Genomic DNA, 6,665 nt, shown 5'->3' on the forward strand with positions numbered 1-6,665 from the left:
CGGCTGTTAAGGAGCACTCCTTAGCAGCCGGGGAGTGCGCGCGTGTGCAGGACTGCCCTACCGGCTCCCGCCCGACGCTCTTCCCTCTTGAGGCAGCATCCCCGAGGACTCCTTAGGAGCCGGGGAGCGATGCTGCCTCAAGAGGGAAGAGCGTCGGGCGGGAGCCGGCAGGGCAGTCCTGCACACGCGCACACTCCCCGGCTGCTAAGGAGTGGTCCTTAACAGCCGGAGAGCGCGCGCGTGCGCAGGACTGCCCTGCCGGCTCCTGCCAGACGCCAGCCTGCCCTGCTTCCTCCACAGTGAGAGGGGAGGGCGTGCCTTCCCGGGCTCGCTGATTTTCCGGCGTATAAGACGAAAAATCTTGAAAATCATCTCAAAAGTTGGGGGGTCGTCTTATACGCCCAGTCGTCTTATACGCCGGAAAATACGGTATATGGTGACGGCATATATAGACTGCTCTATGCACAAAAATGGAAGGAAGCTGATGGAAATAGCAGACATGGCTAAACTGACTGTTTCGATAAAACAAAATATGAGTAATTTTGTTTCTCCTTGGAAACCGCTTCTGGACTTCGTGCTTGATGTGGAAAAAAAATGATACTATGATTTTGGGTTTTACTAATTAGATTGATTTATTGATATAGAAATGGCTAATTCATGCTATTGCAAATGTAAAAAGTTGAGATTTGATCTTAATGCCTTATTTTACTGCAATAGAGGGAGTCCGAAGTTGACCCCCTTTTGTTTCTCCCCCCCCACTTTCCACACTATCCTTTTTCCCTGTTCCCTATTGTTCCTTACTATTTGCTTTTGCATTTTCATATTTTTATGTTATAAATGAATAAAACTATATAACTAAAAAAAGATATAAGAAATTATTTTGCACATCAAGGCATATTCCTATAACTTAATTAGCCATACTTCCACAGAGGTAATTGTATATACTTTCCAATAGGAAGTCCCTAAGGTGCTTTTTAAAAAGGCAACTGGACTTTCTTTTTCCTTGAAGACATTTCACTTCTCACCCAAGAAGCTTCTTCAGAGGACTGAGAATCTCCATAGACATTTCCAATAGGAAGTGTAGAGTATCCTTGGACAAGCTCCACGCACAATATTAAGGTTTAGCAATATTTAAAAATAGCAAGTTGGGGAAAAAATGTTAGTTTTTAAATTTCTTTCATTGTAGCCTAAGCAATTTTTCAAATTGTTGAGCTTTATATTTTTATTTTATATTTACATTACTTTTTATAATAATGTATTTTTTATTTTGTTCCTTTTGCTTTTGTTATTTTTCTATTATTATTTTAAAAGGAATAAAACAGCTGTTAAAGAGTTCCAAATTCTTGAGCCTTATAACAATGTCACTGAACATGTTAAAAAAAAATTCAACCTGGTTAATACATTCCTAAACAATATTTAGAGAACCAACTGTCCATTTTAGCAATTGATACTGGAATAATGCATCAGCTGCAAAACATCTTGTACTAGTTTTCTCAGAGTATTATACTCATTGTAAGTGGAACAGTGGCGTTCCCACTGTTGCATGTCAATAACATCTTAATTCTACATCCATTTAATCATAGATTCTGTAACTAATTCAGCTTCCAAATCCTATTTCATTAACAATTTCAAAATAAACTGAAGTTTGTTGGTTTGGGCTAACCAAAGAGGAATTCTCAAGAGAGAGTTACTCATAATCAAATATTGCAGTCTATACAATTTGTTGACTCTCCACTGAACAAATTTCTTTGTCCTTTTCTCCGCATGAAAACAAATACATGGACATAATTTATTGCAAACTATTAATATGCTGCTTGTTATTGCATTGTGGATTGTTGGTTTATGTTTACATGACATCAGTCCAAACGTATTTGTATAAATCGTCTGGAAAACCTGCTCTCTCAGTAGAGGTAGCCAAAGCATAAAGGGAGTCAACCCAATCTGTGATCTAACTTAAAACAGCCAAATTGCTTATACAGTTGGAATCCCAAAGGTGCTTTTTCAGGAGGCAACTGGACTTTCTTGTTTTTCTTTGAAGACGTTTCACTTCTCACCCAAGAAGCTTCTTCAGCTCTGACTGGATGGTGTGGAATGGAAAGATTTATACTTCTTGCAGACAGCTGGCCATTTGCATTCTTTTAGAGAAAATTCTGGGAGTTGGAAGTCCACAAGTCATAGAAGGGCCAAGTTTGAAGAACCTTGCGTTAAAGCTACCTGGAGCCTTACCTGTGTCCTCAGGGTCACCTGAGTAGTGCAAATGGAAGTGGAGCTTTCTTGGAACTGTTGAAAGGACTCCATTGTAGACTGGAGATAGATGATGGCGGATCCCACCCCCTCTGTTGGGAGAGGGCTGCTCAGTTTTGACATAGAAGGCTTCTTTGACCCCTCTTTAAAACCACCAGTCCTCTCTGTCCAAAATGTGGACTTTGCTGCCATTGAAAGAGTGGCCTTTGTTTTTTAAATGCAGATGGACTGCTGAATTTTGTCCTGATGGGTTTGTTCTCCTGTGTTGTGCCATGAATTTATGAAGTGGTTGTTTTGTTTCCCCAATGTACAGATCTGCACATGGCTCACTGCATTGTACTGCATTTACGTTTGTACTGCATATACCTTGCAGTGAGCATGTGCAGATGTCACCAGATGTTTCTCTTAAATGAATGTACACAAAAAGGGAAAAGGGAACGGGGGGGGGGAAGTAAATGGCATTGGGTATACAAGCTCGATGTGGATTAGCCAACCATTTGTTATCCCAAAGAACAAAAGCAGATGTCCAAGCTTTGAAAAACTTCATAATCTGCTGGTTCAGCTCCCTACTATAATCTCCTCTCCCATTGTAAATGGCCAGAATTGTTTAAATAATTTTAAAAATAAATTGAAATCAACAGTTTTCAGAAACGTTGAGGTGCAGAAATATGTTGAATCAAATATTTTCAAGGCTGCATGTTTTACGCCATGAGTCCAAAGAAATTGGGGGGAAAAATCAGATTATTCATGATTGCAGCTGGGCTATTGTGCTTCTATGGAAAGAGGGAGGAGTTGGCCGTCCTGGGGAATAGTCTGTACAGGAGATCTGTTGGTCTTATAGGACTGTAACTTTCCATCAATGTAATACATGGATCCAGGAGATCCTTCTGTCATATTATACAGCACTGTTGTCAACAGTGCTTGGTGAGATCCCATCAACCAGGCACCCAGGCAAGCCTTCCATTGATATTCCCGAATCAGGATATAATCAAAGCTGAAAACAATTCAATCATGTAACAATTTGTAAGAGAAGGCTACTTTTAGGTCAGGGAAAAGGGAGCAGTAGTCAAAGGTGGGCAGCAAATTAAGGCCATAATTGTAGTGACTAGCAAAATTGCTTCATACCATAAACATTATTCTAACAGAAAAAAGGTGGTATCTGAAGAGGACCTAAGCAGCATGAGGGACAGCTACTGGACTGGTGTATCCCAATTGCATGCTTTGTCATTTTTTTGAGAAAATAAAGGATTTTAGCAATAGCCCACAGCAGTGTAGAAGACCTGCCAGGATCAAATCTATAAAATAATATGCTACAGGTTTAAGATGGGGGTGCCTATCTATGGCTGTCTCATTCGTTCATTAGCAAATCCATTCTCTTTGCGGCAGTATGGAATAGAATGTTGTTGTTTTTTTTAAAATAAAGTCTTTCCCAGAGATGTAGAAAGCAATTATTTTAGAGAAATGAAAGCAAGTTCAGCTTCAACATTCCGTAAGGATACAGAGTAGAAACGAAAGTTACAGCATCAAGAGGCTTTGTCGAAGGAAAAATGGGAATAGCAATAGCACAGCATTTAGCATTTTAGAATTATATACTGCCTCGTAGCACTTTACAGCACTCTCTGGGGCTGGGGTTTACAATGTAAAAACATAATTTGCATAATGCCTCCAACAATCTAAGTCCTCATTTTACCAACTTCAGAAGGATGGAAGACTGAATCAACCTTGAGCTCCACCAGGATTGAACTCCAGGCTGTGGGCAGAATTTTCCTGCAACACTGCACAAGGGCTTTTCAAAAGTAATTAGGGTCCCTAGGAAACCTCTCAACATAAAGAGGATTGTGGGATGGGTTCCAACTAGCACAGCTCCTTCAATTGCTGCTTGGCCAGGCGCACTGCCAACTTTGATGAATTAATTGGTTGTCACTGATCAGTTAAATGTATCAATGAACTCACTGATCAGTTAAATGTCTCAAGGAACCAGCTGAGGAATAGTTTTAGAGAGTTGGGCATACTGCCAAACCTTGTTCAACTTATACAAAGCCAAGTCCAGGATTCTGACCATTAGATGATGATTTTTCCAAAGCTTTTCACCTATTCAGTTTTGCAAAATTGCAAAACGTTCTCATCCCAGCTATGAAATTAAAGTGGATGCCTAAACATTGAAGATCCAGATCGGATTTGATTGATGCATTGGCATTTTGCAATTTTCCGAGTTTTTACAAGCTTGTCTTGAGAATCTGATTATTGTGCCTTTAGATGAACAGCTCAGCCACAAGGGGGTGTGTGTGTCTAGTTATACATGTTTCCTAGAGTTGTGAGTTGGAATTTAATCTTTCTGCAAACTTAAGAGAAACTAAGAGAAATCCCAAATAATTTCACACTCAACTTTTTGCAGTTTATAATTGCACCTCTAGACTGCCAACTCCTGAGCAAGACTGCTTGTTACCAAAGCAATCACCAGGATGCTTGACTCCTCCAAGAACCAGGACACGATTATCTCAGCATTTAGAGAAAAGCTTAAAGATCAAGACAATATTTTAGAATCTATTCAGCCATGGCTCTTGCATAGGATAATAAGTGGTCCTGAGTGGATAAAACAGCTGGTAAATAGGTGAATAAAACAGCTGATTTGCTGCTTGATCAAGGAAGTTAGCAGCCTAAAATAGAAGTCTACACCGTATTACCACAAAACTAAACATTAATATTCATGGTAAAAGCAGCGGTGTCAATCAAAACATTTTCTGCAATAAACATGTTTTCAGTGGTACCTAAAATAGAAGCAGCTTGTCAAGACATTTCTTAGTGAGGTCCTGACACAACGGAATTTAGCTATACAACAGGAATCCATCTTACCTTTGCTTATCCACCCCCTTTCACCATCTACTCTTTTGCTATGTGTTCTTTCTCCCTCTACAACTTTCATCTAAATGTCTCAAATTTCCATCTTACCTAATTTATTCTATCATCAAGGATACTGATATTTAGTAAGGAAGCTATGAAAGGCTTGATTTTATTTGTGAGGGATTTTCCATGTCTCGAACAGATAGAAAAATGCTTTCTCATACTAAAAGAAGCATTACTTAAAACAAGGAAAATGTCAAGATAAATTAAAGAAATTTTAATAGTCAGCCAAATATACAGCTATTAGAATTATCTAAATATCGCATAAATTACAAAATGATTACTTTATATATATATATATATATATATATATAGCATAATAGGGATTTTTAATGATAAAATAACCAACATATCTCTGCAATTCTGTAAGTACCCCCCTGCCTAAATTATCATTTATAATACAAATAAACCCATTAAAGAATACTGCACAACACAATCCAAGGTTCTTGAATAAGAAATAAATGAGATCAGACTAAGTACATTCATTCAGATACAATACACTTAAAGTAGTAAAATTCTCCCTTTCACCCACCCATCACAAACTGCAAATTAATACACAGTAGCTATAGGTGCAATTTCATATGTTTCCATGTATATTTCCAGTACAGTTCCCACAATATTAAAGTGCTTATGTCACTCATATCATTCATGGTAAGATGTGCAATATCATCGTATTTGGATGTTTTAATTCAATGTCAGTTCAGCCAGTTGAGATTTTCTATTCACTGCCAATGTTATGTTTTGAAAGCATACCACTTTGACAATGTGAAAAAATATATTTGTTCCGAATATCACTGTTGTTTTCTCTTTCCTGTTGCTAACTTATATATAAGATCTAGCATAATGAACAATTTTAAATACAAAGAAAACGTTCCTACAAAACTTAGGACAAATAAATTAATTTATGTTTAAAAAAGAGGCAGGATTAATATGACTATTCATAGTATGGAAGTTTTAAATGTGCATAAACTCTTCCGTGAACCATAATTCACAATTATAAGTGTGCAGTATGTAGCTTGTAGATATGTCATGGAGTAACATTTCACAGTTGAATGGCCCATCATTCTACAACGGAATGCAATGATTTGCCAGTAAGAAATATTAATACAGAAATAAGAAAAAAAAATGATATAAAGCTTCTCAAGGGAGATGATTTGCAAGAATTCCACTTTAAGGGGAAAAATTGTATTCAAGTCAGTGTGAATTACAAAACAATCTTGCTTACTTTAATCTACAAGTCAAACTTGTCTTGTTCAAACTGTTTACCAGGTATGACGTGAAGGCTCATATTCAGCTCATATTCATAAATCTAAAGGCCTATTCATAGTCAGAAAGATGGAAATCTCTCTAACCAAAAATTATAATCAACGAATTCTAATTGAGCATCAACAAGCCATAGGGTTCCATGTGACTGCATATTAAGTTTCTAGTTTTTAAGTATTCTGGTCAGGTATGAGGGAGATCCAGGGAAGAAAAGATGGGATAATATGTCAGTCCACATCCCAATTTCCCTTCTGTCA

Source organism: Vipera berus, assembly GCF_964194415.1.
Source record: "Vipera berus genome assembly, chromosome: 5".
Taxonomy (NCBI): Eukaryota; Metazoa; Chordata; class Lepidosauria; order Squamata; family Viperidae; genus Vipera; species Vipera berus.